Raw genomic sequence first — 13,111 nt, forward strand, 5'->3', positions numbered from 1 at the left:
TGTGGCTCTGCTCTGCTTCTGTCCCGCATCCTGCGGTTCTGTTTCTGCTCCCGTCCCGCATCTGTGGCTCTTTGTCCCTCCAGTCTGAACTGGTTCCTACCTGTTCCCTTATCCCACTCATGCCCGCCTGCCTGCCAGAGTGCCAGCCGTGCCCGCCTGCCTGGCAGAGTGCCAGCCATGCCTGCCTGCCTTCCAGAGTGCCAGTCGTGCCCACCTGCCTGCAAGAGTGCCAGCCGTGTCCACCAGAGTGTCAGTCATGCCCACCTGTCATTAGTGTTCTGTTCCCCTGTGGGATCAGCTGCTACTGCCAGACGCTGCCCTGGAGTGGTACCTGTAGCCACCTGCTGCACATGCCTGACCTCACCAATAGAGGCTCTAGTGAACACCAAGGTGTCTCCTTATTGAAAAAATGGCTAAGTATGGCATGAACAAGGCAACTGTTAGGTGGATTCATAATTGGCTTAGTGATCGGACCCAAAGAGTGGTCGTAAACGGCTGCACATCCAGTTGGAAGAATGTCTCAAGTGGGGTACCACAGTGCTCCGTCCTGGGCCCTGTATTGTTCAACATCTTTATCAACGATTTAGATGAAGGAATTGAGGGTAAACTGATTAAATTTGCTGATGACACAAAGCTTGGCAGGATAGCTAATACTAGAGAAGAGAGAGAGGATTCAAAAAGATATAAATAAACTGGAGCAGTGGGCAGCAACTAACAGAATGGTTTTTAACAGGGAAAAATGCAAAGTACTACATCTGGGCAATAAAAATGAAAAAAGCATATACAGCATGGGAGGAATAGGGCTAAGCAACAGCACATGTGAAAAAGACTTGGGTATACTAATAGACCACAAACTGAATATGAGTCAACAGTGTGATGCAGCAGCAAAAAAGGCAAATGCAATTCTAGGATGTATTAACAGAAGCATACAGTCTAGATCACGTGAAGTCATTATTTCCCTCTACTCCTCGTTGGTCAGACCTCATCTGGATTACTGTGTCCAGTTTTGGGCGCCACATTTTAAAAAAGACATCAACAAACTGTTCAGAAAACAGCGACCAGAATGGTGATCGGTCTGCAAACCCTGTCTTATGAGGAAAGGTTGCAGGATTTGGGAATGTTTAGCTTGCAGAAGAGAAGACTGAGAGGAGACTTAATAGCTGTCTACAAATATCTCAAGGGCTGTCACATTGTAGAAGGATCATCTTTATTCTCATTTGCACAAGGAAAGACTAGAAGCAATGGGACGAAACTGAATGGGAGGAGACACAGATTAGATATTAGAAAAAACTTTTTGACAGTTAGAGTGATCAATGAGTGGAACAGGCGGCCATGAGAGGTGGTGACTTCTCCTTCAATAGAAGTCTTCAAACAGAGGCTGGACAGACATTTGTCTGGGATGATTTAGTGAATCCTGCTTTGAGCAGGGGGGTGGCCCAGGAGGTCCCTTCCAACTCTATGATTCTATGCTTAGTCACACCCCTCCAGGGTAGTCTGGCTTGTGGCACAGAGGGGCATTACAATCACACAGTAAAAATCCACTACCTAACTGCCCGAATTACCCTAATCACACATGCAATATCATCCCTTCCACCTATGGCCCACTATCCCTAAGGCCTAAGAGGTTACAGATTATACTCAGCCATGTGTGTCCATGATCATTCAGGAAGCAAGAGAGAGAGACAAAATCACACATCTGGTATTTATATGACCAGCTAGGAAGAGGTGTGCCAAGCCCCAGATGTGGGGGATGATGTGACCAGTATATTATCCACAAGATACATCCTCTCATTCTTGATTAAACCTGTTTTACTAGCTTTCTTTGTATTAACAGAAAGCTGGAGAAGGGGGTCCCTGACTCATGTGGAGCACATGTGGGCGAATTATATATAGATATATTTAAATAATAATCTTTATTTTTATATAGCGCTAACATATTCCGCAGCACTTTACAGTTTGCATACATTATCATCACTGTCCCCGATGGGGCTCACAATCTAAATTTCCTAACTATATGTCTTTTGGAATGTGGGAGGAAATCGGAGTACCCGGAGGAAACCCACGCAAACACGGGGAGAACATACAAACTCCTTGCAGATGTTGTCATCAGTGGGATTCAAACCCAGGACTCCAGCGCTGCAAGGCTATCCACTGAGCAACCGTGTTGCCCATATTTACACACAAAAACTTCCACTATACACATCTCTGTATAAAGATGTATATTTTGGGGCACTTTTCTTCTACAGGTGACAATGAGGAGGAAGAACAGGAGCTAGTTTCATGCACTAAAGAAGGTACTACCTGCACAATTGTCATATCATCTGTTCAGAGTGCAAGGCCCGAGGACAGGGTGGAAGAGGAGAAGGAGGAGATCATGGTCAGACGTCCTCTTGGTGAGGACACAGAAGTCTTGCCTGTTAACAGTCTGGCACGCATGGCTGAGTTTATGTTACGCTGCGTTTCCCGTGACCCTTGCGTTCTCCAAATTTTGGGTGACAGTCGTTACTGGCTGGTGACACTTCTAGACACATGCTACAAGGAGAACTTTCTATCTCTTATTTCTGAGGCGGACAGGTCTACTAAAATGGGGCAGTACCAGAGGGCCCTTATTGCAGAATTGTTAAAAAAATTCCCATCTGAAAACGCTGGCAGCAGAGGTCACAGTTTGTTGGACAACCAAGGAGTACAGGCGAGAGACACAACTCCAATCCAGCAAAGGCAGGGGAACACTGGCAAAGTTCTGGGAGAGTTTTCTCAGACCCTTCCATCGCACAGGCCCTGAGGTGCGGGGTACTCTCACAAGGAGTGCAAAGCTTTGGAAGATGCTGAGAGAGTACCTTGCTGACCATATCAAGGTCCTCCGTGATTCCTTTGTGCCTTATAATTATTGGGTATCCAAGCTGGACACGTGGCATGAACTGGCTGTACACCTTGGAGGCCCTGGCCTGCCCTGCCACTAGCGAAATGTCAGAGCAGGTTTTTAGTGCCGCTGGTGGAATTATTTTTTTTTTGTAATTCTTTATTTATGAATTTTGAAAGAACATGTTGAAGTAAAACTCACAGTTCTATGAATCACAAGAGATTATGATCCTTAGATAAACATTATGCCTGTGGGTTAGATAAGGCAAGAAATTTATAGTATCAAATTAACAGATATGAAAACAACAACTATAAAGTAACAAAATAACAATCAGGTGCAACAACTTAGTACAGTCTGGCGACATGTCAAAGTATGAATAAAATGGATGATATTAGTTTTTGACCTAGATAATAAAGAATCAAAGGCTGAAAAAACTCCTATAATTTAAAGTCTAACGAGGGCGCCCGTCCCACTCTGGGACACTAAGGGCAGTTCCTCAGGTGAGCTTGATCACCATGGCTCCCCAAGACACACCAGAAAAATTTAAAATTTAGTCCCTTCCAGTCCATTTGAGCCAGGGCTCCCAAATCTTAAGAAATCGGTCATGTGAAAAAGTTTCCCAACTTGAGAGCTCCTCTAATTGAAAAATTTCTCCAACTTTCTCTAGCTAGTCCCTAAGCGTTGGTGGGGATTTTTGCTTCCATCTTAAGGCAATTAAGCGTTTCGCGGCACCCAACAACAAAGGTAGAAGATCATGCTTTTTAGGTTTGAAATTGGATGAGGGGAGAGATAAAAGCACTTCAGCGGCAGTAAGTTACGAGTGTAAAACTCCCAAGGCCTTCAAGATATCGTTAATTTTATGCCAAAATTTTAAGAGTTTTTGGCAAGTCCAGAAAATGTGGGTAATAATACCTCTCGATTTTTCACATCTCCAACACAGTGGAGAGTCAGACAAGCCTAAGTGAAAGAGCTTCTCTGGGGTGTAATACCACCTCGATAAAATTTTGTATGCCGATTCCTGTAGCAGAATGCATCTCGAAAAGCCATGGGAGTTAGCACAGATCGATTGTTTCTTTTGTGGTGAAAGAGTAATGTTAAGTTCCCGTTCCCAAGAATGAAGGAATAATGTAGTGTAGTTGATTTTGGAGTGAAGAAGGTTACCAAATATCTTAGAGGTCAGTCTTAAGTTAGGTGGTTTTATTTTCATCAGTACATCAAGCCAGTGCCAATTGGGGGGGTTAATTTTTTAATTTGTTTCATGAAATGAGACACCCAAATTTTTGGGGTGTTTTTTAGCTTCCAGAGGCCAAAAGTTATTACAGAGAACCTTATTATTCAAAAGGTGGGAAATTGGTTTATTTCGGAGAGAGGCCCAAAGATCATAGGAGTCCATAAAGTCGGGGTTGTAGATATATGGAATTAGCCCAATTGGTATTTTATCAAGAAAATAGCAAGCTGGTGGAAGGTTTCGAATCAGCAGGCGTCTGGTTAAAATGGACATTAAGAGAATTTTGTTAAAATTAATATTTGAAGTGGGATAATTTGTCCATATCAGTTTTTTTGCATCTTTACCCAGGAGTTGCATGTCAATGTGAGTTTGGGAATCCTGGTCCGCCAGATGAGCTAGTTTTATCCATCTGGTCAGGTGTATGGCTTGATAGTAAGACAACAAGTCTGGAAGACCAAACCCCCCAGCCTGTTTCGATAGGATCATAGTCTTAAAAGGAAGCCAAGCTTTTTTAAATTTCCAGACAAATCTTGCTATGATTTGGTTTAGTGTTTTGAAAAAAGATTTCGGCAGGGAGATTGGTACCATATTCATTACAAAGAAAATTTTGGGCAGAACATATGATTTAATTATGTTAACTCTACCCATCCAGGATAAAAAGGGAAGATCAAAGGAGCTAAGGAGGTTCTTGATTTTCCCCAATAAGGGGGTAAAATTATGTGTGTCCTCCGTGATATAAACCCCTAGGTATTTAATTTTCCCCTTAGGCCACTTGAAGGGGGTGGTTGTTTTGAGTGTAGAAATATCCTCTATGTCGGTTGAAACATTGAGGGCCTCAGATTTGTCTAGGTTTATTTTAAAATTAGAGAGTTCCCCAAATTAAGAGAAGATCTCAAGAAGTTTTGGGAAGGCGGTCTCCGGGTTAGAGAGCATCAGCAATAGATCTTCTGCAAAGGCTGCAGCCTTCACTTCAATTCGATTAACCCTGCTACCATTGATGTCTTTGTTTTGTCAGATGGATTGTATCAACGTCTCCATGACTAGAACAAATAGGGATGGGGAGAGAGGGCAACCCTGCCTGGTGCCGTTGCTGATCTTGAAGGAAACTGATAGAATTTAATTTACCCTGACTCTGGCTGTAGGGTAAGTGTATAGCGAAAATTTAGCTTCAATAAATGATGCTGGAAAGGCAAAATTTTGCAAGACACAGTTCATATAGTGCAGACCAACACAGTCAAAGGCCTTCTCAGCATCAGTAGAGAGGACAGTGAGAGCCTGACCTGTATGTTTTGCGTATGAGATGGTCTGCAGAACTCTAGTAGAGTTGTCTTTGCCCTCTCTACCACATATAAACCCGGCCTGGTCAGGGTGAACACAAGATTAATTCTGGAGGCCAAAATTTTGGCCCATAATTTAATATCCGTGTTGAGTAGTGATATAGGGCGGTAGTTACTGCACAGTGTGCCATCTCTCCCTTCTTTGGATATAACTTTGATGTATGCTTCCAATGACTGTGGTGGGTGGGCTACACCTGTTTAATGAAGTGTTTCTCTTTATGTTTCTTTAGTAGTCGGGACATAAGTTTACTCCCTTTATTCCCATGCATGTAAACTTTTTGTCTACATCGGGCAAATATTTTAGCAGAATTTAAGTTAAGTAGATCTTTGAGTTTGCAACGCAGGGTGGATAAGTCTGCCAGGTCACTGTCAGCCCTCCCCTTTTTGTGGATCCCTTCCATTGTGCTGATATGGTGTAGAAGAGAAGAAATATCTTTTTCTCTTTCTCGTTTAACATGAGCGCCTAGTGCAATCAGCTCTCCCCTGAGGACCGCCTTATTTGTTTCCCAAATTATGGGGTTAGCTTCTCCTTCCAGAGTGTTCTCTCTGAAAAATCTAGCAATAATGAAGTTTAGTTGGAGCAGATGTTCCGATTTCCACAAAAGCGACTCATTCAACCGCCAAGTTGGAGCAGGCCGTGGCAGCGAAGTAACTCGCAATTTCATGAAAATCGGTGCATGGTCCGAAAGTCTGATGGGGCCTATAGAAGTGTCTAGAATCAGTGAGACAGCTGAGGTTTCAATCAGTAGGTAATCTAGTCTGTGATAATAATTATGTGGCTTTGAGTAGAAGGAGTAATCCTTTGTGGAATGGTGGGCAATTCTTCATGGATCATTCAGACCAAATGAATTTAGTTTATTCAAAAGGATTCTCCTCTCATTTTTTGGAATAGAGGACTTGCCGTTAGACACATCCAAATTTGGGTGTAAGGTTAGATTGAAATCTCCCCCCAGGACCAAGAGGCCCTCCGTGAACAGTGCGAGTGTGTCCAAAGTCCTAGACAACCATCTCGCCTGTCCAGTGTTTGGGGCATAAAGATTCCCAAAAGTTATTAATGTGTTGGCTAGGAGTCCCTGATAGCGTTGCGGATCGCACTAAATATAAAATATAAGGAAGTGCGATCGCAACCCGGAGTCCAGAGTGCAAAGATGGAAACTGCTGCTCAGTAATGGCGGAGCACTAAACACCGGGGGTTAACCGCTGAACCCGGTGTGTACAGGGGCGAACTCTGTTACCTCACAGAGCCGCTGGAACTAGTACCAGAGCCTGTTTACTCTGCCCCAAGGACCCAGGGTCAGAGCCCCTCTAGCCCAACTAGCGCTCAGCACCGCAACCGCGATGCCTGAACAGACACCTTTAGAATGCTATGCCCTGTTAGAAGTCACAGGGTGCAGCTGAATGTTGCTTACCACACAGCGCACCTCTGGTGGACGCCACTAACCAGCCTAAATTCAGGCCTGGAAAGTGCATAAGATGCGCACGGCGCCGCACTAACCTATGCTGCAGTACTTGCGGTAGCGTGGTGCCTTAGGTAGATTGGCGCACACAGGCGCTAGCATGTGTGAGGAGCTAGGAGCACTGCGACGCTAGGCAGTGCCACACTACTCGGCGCTGACTCTAAACCCTACCAACATGCGTATCAAAGGGAAGGGGTTTCATAATGAGTCATTCAGCGGTTTCACAAGCATCCATCATCACACACATCTCTACCAATTACAGTGTATACTAGCGCATGGCCGTGCGGCCATGCGGGACTTTTATAGCAGCATCCTTCTGGGACCTTCCTAGTGGTCCAAAGGGAGCAGCAACAGGACCTGAGCATGTGACCTCAGACCTCCAATGAGGACTTCCCACGGGCATGCTCAGTGGGCTGAAAGAAGGACTTAGTCCCAAGAGCTGCTCGCTGCTGGCTATTGCAGGTTACTATAGCTGACCCCTGATTGGCAGCAGTAACCAAGCCAACAGTAGTAGTAGACTGAGCAAGATGCCAGGAACGATGTCTTTGCTGAGCAGGGTCCCCTGCGGCTGGAGAGGAATGGGAGACTGCAGAATGCAAGGATCGGGATTCCTCCTGTGCAGAGGCAGAAACCCGACGCCAACAGTTCCTTCACAAATACGTATCTTCCTCCTGAATCAGTGAGGAAGTCCTTTTGGGTGAGGGGTAGTCCCTTTTTAAAAGCAATACTGACCCCTTTTGAGGACGAATGAGAGCAACTATTAAACCAAATTGGGTATGGGGAAAAGGATGTGTTTGGTGCTCTGCCTGCCTTGAAATGTGTCTCTAGGAGGAATAGCACCTGTGCTTGATTTTTCCTTAACAAAGAGAATCTGGCTGCGTTTTGCTGGAGCATTGATACCTTTCAGGTTAAAGGAGGCCACGGTGACCGAGTTTCCCAGAGTCCGTTCAGCTCTCGACATAGAAAACATAAAAATCTGTTGCCAAAATTAAGCACCTGTGGAAATATAACATCAAAGTCAACACAAAACTATTAACAAAAACTTTCTCATCTACGGCAGGGGGGGTAATATAGACCCTATTTTGAAGACGAGACATTTTGGGCCCAAACAGTGACTTAGAATAATTATGAAAGATCAAACTAAATATATTAGAAAAACATCTGATAACTGATATAAATTTGCATCAGAGAAAAGAATGTTCAGTCAAAAACACCACTCCCCCAGCCCCCACCAACTCCACGGAAGAGTCCTCGCCGTTAGACAAGACACAATCCGGTAGGAAGAAGAGAGGAGGGGCACACAGGGCGAGAGGAGGATGAGCCGGAAAAATGGGGGGATCCCCCCTTGTAGTTTTCGAAAGTTCGAATAGTGTATAAAGTTAGCTGTAGAGAAATAATAAGGACAAAAATTTGACCACCAGAACCCCAGGTAGTCCCGGAGCCCCTCTATAGAAATTATACCAAAAAGTTCTGGGGCATTTCAGGTTAGATTATGTTTAGAGGAAGTCTTGTTAGTTTTCGAAGAATCTGCTGGTCTAGCAATCTTTGGAATTCTTGTGAGTTTCGGGATGTCCAATCCCAAGTCCAGTGGTAACCAGGAGGGGACTGGTATAGTATCTATTTGTAGTGTTTCCCATGAGTTCTCTAAATCCTCTTGGGTTTGGATGGTAATCTGACGACCGTCTTTAGTGATCCCTATACCAAACGGAAAGAGCCACTTGAGTCTCAAACCCTTGGCCACTAGCTCATCTGTTAGAGGTTTCAGTGTCCTCCTCTTGGCCAGTGTTGAAGGGGAGATGTCCTGAAAGACTTGGATGTTATTATCTCCATATATCAGGGGGGAGTGCTCTCTGTCTCCTGTTAGAATTGCCGCAGTAGCGAGATAATTAAGGAGTCCACAAATTATATCCCTTGAAGGCTCAGAGGATTTGGGTTTCGGTCTCAGAGCTCTATGAACCCTTTCGATAATGATGTTATCTGCTCTGTTTTGTCCCAGAATAGCTGAGAAGATTTGTTTAGAGACTTTGTTGAGAGATTCTGGGGTAAAAGACTCTGGGACCCCTCTCAATCTTATATTTTTCCTTCTGCTCTTGTTCTCCTGATCCTCTATTGCCAAGAAGACGGCGTTTAGCTGTTTTTGATGAACAAGCAGATGATCGCCCAGCGAGTTAGATGCCTCAGTCAGTTCAGTCTGAGATCTTTCTAGCACCTCAGCCCTGTGGCCTATGTGTTTCATGACAGATCTTAGGCCTGCGATCTTCTTGGTCAGAGGTTTCATACTGGAGGTCAAGAGTTTTTTCATGAAATTTCATGAGATGGGTACCTGGTCACCCATGGCAGATTCACACTCTGACTCATCTGGGCTTATGTCTGAAGTTTCTGGAAGCTGAGGGGAATCCAGATTGGAGTCCTGTAGTTAGTCTGAGGGCCACAATGACCCTGTTTTTTTTGTTAGAAATTTCTCTAATTCTCCACGAGGGGTTGGTTTCAAGTTTTCCGCAATATTTCTTGTTAAACTTTTCACCCGTTCCTTTTGTGAGCGAACCATTATGGATGCAAATGTAAAGTATACGGGCAATCTCTTATCACTGTTTGGACATTTCAATGTGGTCAAACAGTCATTTTTATGAAGAGAGCATCATGTAGGATTTAAGTAGATGCAGCTAGATGATTGATGCACTTGGAAATAAAAGGGTCCTGTGAAAACTCAAGAGTGGCCAGTAGATGGAGCTCCACAATCAGAAAAGAACCCAATGGTTAGGAAGAGAGAATAATAGCTTTATCTCTATACCCACTGGGCCGGGACTCTTGTAGGATTTTGCTAATTCAGTCCCAATCAAACTATAAGGGTCCAGCGTTCTATATTGGATTCAGTGCTATAGCGTCTGTATTTCCCTGAGCCTGTCTGTCAGTTTGTTTTCCCAGCAAAGCAGGCCAGCGGGATGTCTCAGAGCCCACCTATTTACTGCGCGCTTGGGTGAGCCTGGAGCTGTGGTAATGGTATGTGGAGGGCCAGAGGAGACCTCCTTACTTGATGACTTCCGGCTGGCAGCGGGATGAAAGCGTCTGCTGTCGCAGGCTGGTGGGCAGCAAGCGTCTCCCGCAGATCCCGGGCTCGACCACAGGGCCTCCTCCTCCACCCCATCCGAAGTGCAAATGTGCCTTTGGAAGCCCCCCCCTGGGTAAATCCGCGAGGACCGCCGCCGCAACTCCCCTGGGTACAGAACGCGCTGCACCATCAGTAAGTGAGGGTATGGGGAAGCAGCTAATGGCAGGGGGCGGGAGCCTCTCCAACTAGGCCTCAGGCACTTTCTCGGCCTCAGTTCTCTTCAGCGCCCCGGGTACTTGCGGCGTGTCCGAGTAGCAAAACTCACCGGAACGCCGGCCATGCAAGGGGGGAGGGAAGTCAGTTTCCGCAATCTCTCGGGCCCACGTCAGTCCTGCAGTGTGGGAGAGACCATCCTCGAGGCGGCAAGATGGCGGGCGGGAAGCGCCTCCGTCAGGCTCCAGATATCTCCCTCGGCGTTATCCCTGAGGGCACCAAGGTACCTCTCTGGATTCTATCCTCCTGGACTTTGTCCCGTGCTTGGTGGCTTTCCCCATTTTTGATGGGCCACAAAATGTGTGATAATTGGTAGATTCCCCTTCTCAGAGGAGACACGTCCTGCTCCCTTAGCTGCTGGCCATGCCCCCCCCTCTGATGGAATTATAACTGATAAGTGCATCCGCCTGTCACCTGAAAATGCTGACAGGCTGATTCTTATAAAAATGAACAAGGGCTGGATTGGGCCAGACTTCTCTACACCACCAAATGATAGCAGCGTAACAAACTCAAATCCAGTGTCTTTTTTTGGGAGGTCTACTCCCATGCACCTTTTCACACCCACACATGGGTATAACCTTCCTGATTTTGGATATCTGCTGTTGTCCTCCTCCTCCTGATCCTCAACCTCCACCACTATATCACCAGGGTGACCGTGGTCCTTGATACAACACCCACATAATTTTTTTTAAAGGGTGTTTATGATGCCCGTACCAAAAAGTAATGGTTATACTATATGTTCATGTATACCCCCTCAGGGGTAAATGTTTGTCAACCCATACACTTACTGCATGGGCATTACAAGTATAGGAGACCCACTCCTTTCTAATGGGAACATTTTTCATGAGGCCCTCCTCTTCGTCTCTTCAAAGGGGCATTGGATTGGCTCCAAATTTTGGCAGTCCTTGTCATGGTTTGTTGGCTATGTTCTGTTTGGAGTGTCTGGGGTTAATCCGGGTAGCCTCCTCTTGGCGTCTGAGGCTTTTTATAGCCTCTTTGTGGGTCCATGCTTTGTCAGTTATACTTTTGCCCTGGGCTGAGTGTGTCGACCCCGTTGTGACGGTGCCTTGTGCCTGTGTTCTAGTCTGCTTGTACGGTTCTGACGTGGTTTGTCCCCTGTTGTGATTTTGCCTTTTGACTCAGTACTGTTTGTCTGCTGGCCTGGTTTCTGACTTCTGCGCTGTTTTTGGTTATCTCTGTTAGTCTGCTCTCATTGTACTACTTTGCCTGACCCGGTTTACTGACCTCAGCTTGTCATGGACTTCTCTTTTCCGTCATTCCCTGGTGTCCTGTGGTACCCTCTTTCCCCTCTACTTCCCGGGGGGTCTCTGTCGCGTCCCGGTGTCCTCCCTCCCTTTCCTCCCTGACAGTGCCGCGCTAATCTGACCCTCGGTCACGTGCCGCAGGTCCTGTCAGCAATCTCCCTTCCCGTCATGCTGTTCCCCCCCAGTGCTGCTGTACTGCTGTAGGTCCTCTCCACTCCCAGGCGGTGTGGGAGCTGCAGCCCAAGGTCTAAAGAGCCACCCGTCCGCCACTGCTTGGATCGCTCAGGCTGCTGGAGAGTGCCCGCCTGGCGGTCCCTTGACATTATAACTGACCTAGTATACTTTATTTCACTGCTTCCCTCCATCCTTCCACAGGGTGGTGGGAGGAATATGGATCCCCTTCAGGCTCTGTCTGAGCAGGTTAAGCACCTGACTCAGATGTTCAAAAAACTTAATGTGGAACATCGTACCATGGCGCACACCCAGCAACAATTAGCAGATACTGTGCAAGGGGCTGTTTCTGCTGGTGTCCTGAGGGTGGGGGGGCAGGATGTTGCCCTGGTGTCCCCTGAGACCCCAGTGAAATTGCCACATACATTCTCAGGAGACAAGAAGGAATTTAAAGTTTTCAAGGAGGGGTGCAAATTTTTTTTTTTCCTTAAGGCCCCGCTCCTCTGGGGATGAGTCTCAGAGGGTGGGGGTTGTCATGTCCTTACTTAGAGGGGCACCCCAAGCCTGGGCTTTCTCGCTTCCTCCCTCGGCCCCTGAGAAATTGACGGAGGATGCTTTCTTTGAAGCTTTGGGGCATATTTATGATGAACCAGACAGAGTGCGCCTGGCGGAGGACATGGTGATAAGTGTGTGCCAAGGGAAGCACTCGGCCGAGTGGTTTTGCTTGGAAATTCAGACGCTGGGCTGCGGAGGTCTCCTGGGATGATGCTGCCCTGCAGGGTTTGCTCCGGAGAGGCTTATCCAAACGTCTGATGGATGCCCTGGCACTTCACCCGCTGCCAGACTCTCTGGAGGGTGCTATAATCCAAGCTGTACATATGGATCGCAGACTACGGGCAAGGGGGGTGATGCAGCATGAGACCCCATTATTCTCCAAAGGAACTGGTGCCACGTCTGAAGCAATGGAAATTGGCGCCATCACCCTGAAGGAAAAGGAAAGGAGACGCCGCCGAGAAAAGCAGTTATGTTTTAACTGTGGGGAATCTTGCCACTGGAAAGGGGATTGTCCTTCCTGTCCGTCATCCTCCAAGGTGACGGGAAATGAAAAGGTCTGGGTGGTGATCGAGGAAGCTGCCCAGACCTTCAGGTACATTTTTCCGTATGCTCTAAAATGTTGCTAAAAGTTGAATTGTTGGTGGACAGTTGTCATTTTTTTTATACAGCTTTGGTAGACAATGGTTCTTCTATCAACATGATCAACTCACGCATTATTACCCAATGCAAGATAGGGATAGTCAAGCTCAAGACACCACTTAAAGTCGTGGCCATTGACTTGTCTCCCCTCACCCAAGCTGGGATTCTTTGTGTTTATGAAAACTTTTCGCTTAAAGCAGGCTCTCCTCATGTGGAGGAGTTAAAATGTTTTGTTTTGGACAATTTGCCCTCTGGGCTGGTACTGGGAATGCCATGG

Source organism: Dendrobates tinctorius, unplaced genomic scaffold, assembly GCF_039654945.1.
Source record: "Dendrobates tinctorius isolate UK_male_01 unplaced genomic scaffold, ASM3965494v1 ptg000019l, whole genome shotgun sequence".
Taxonomy (NCBI): Eukaryota; Metazoa; Chordata; class Amphibia; order Anura; family Dendrobatidae; genus Dendrobates; species Dendrobates tinctorius.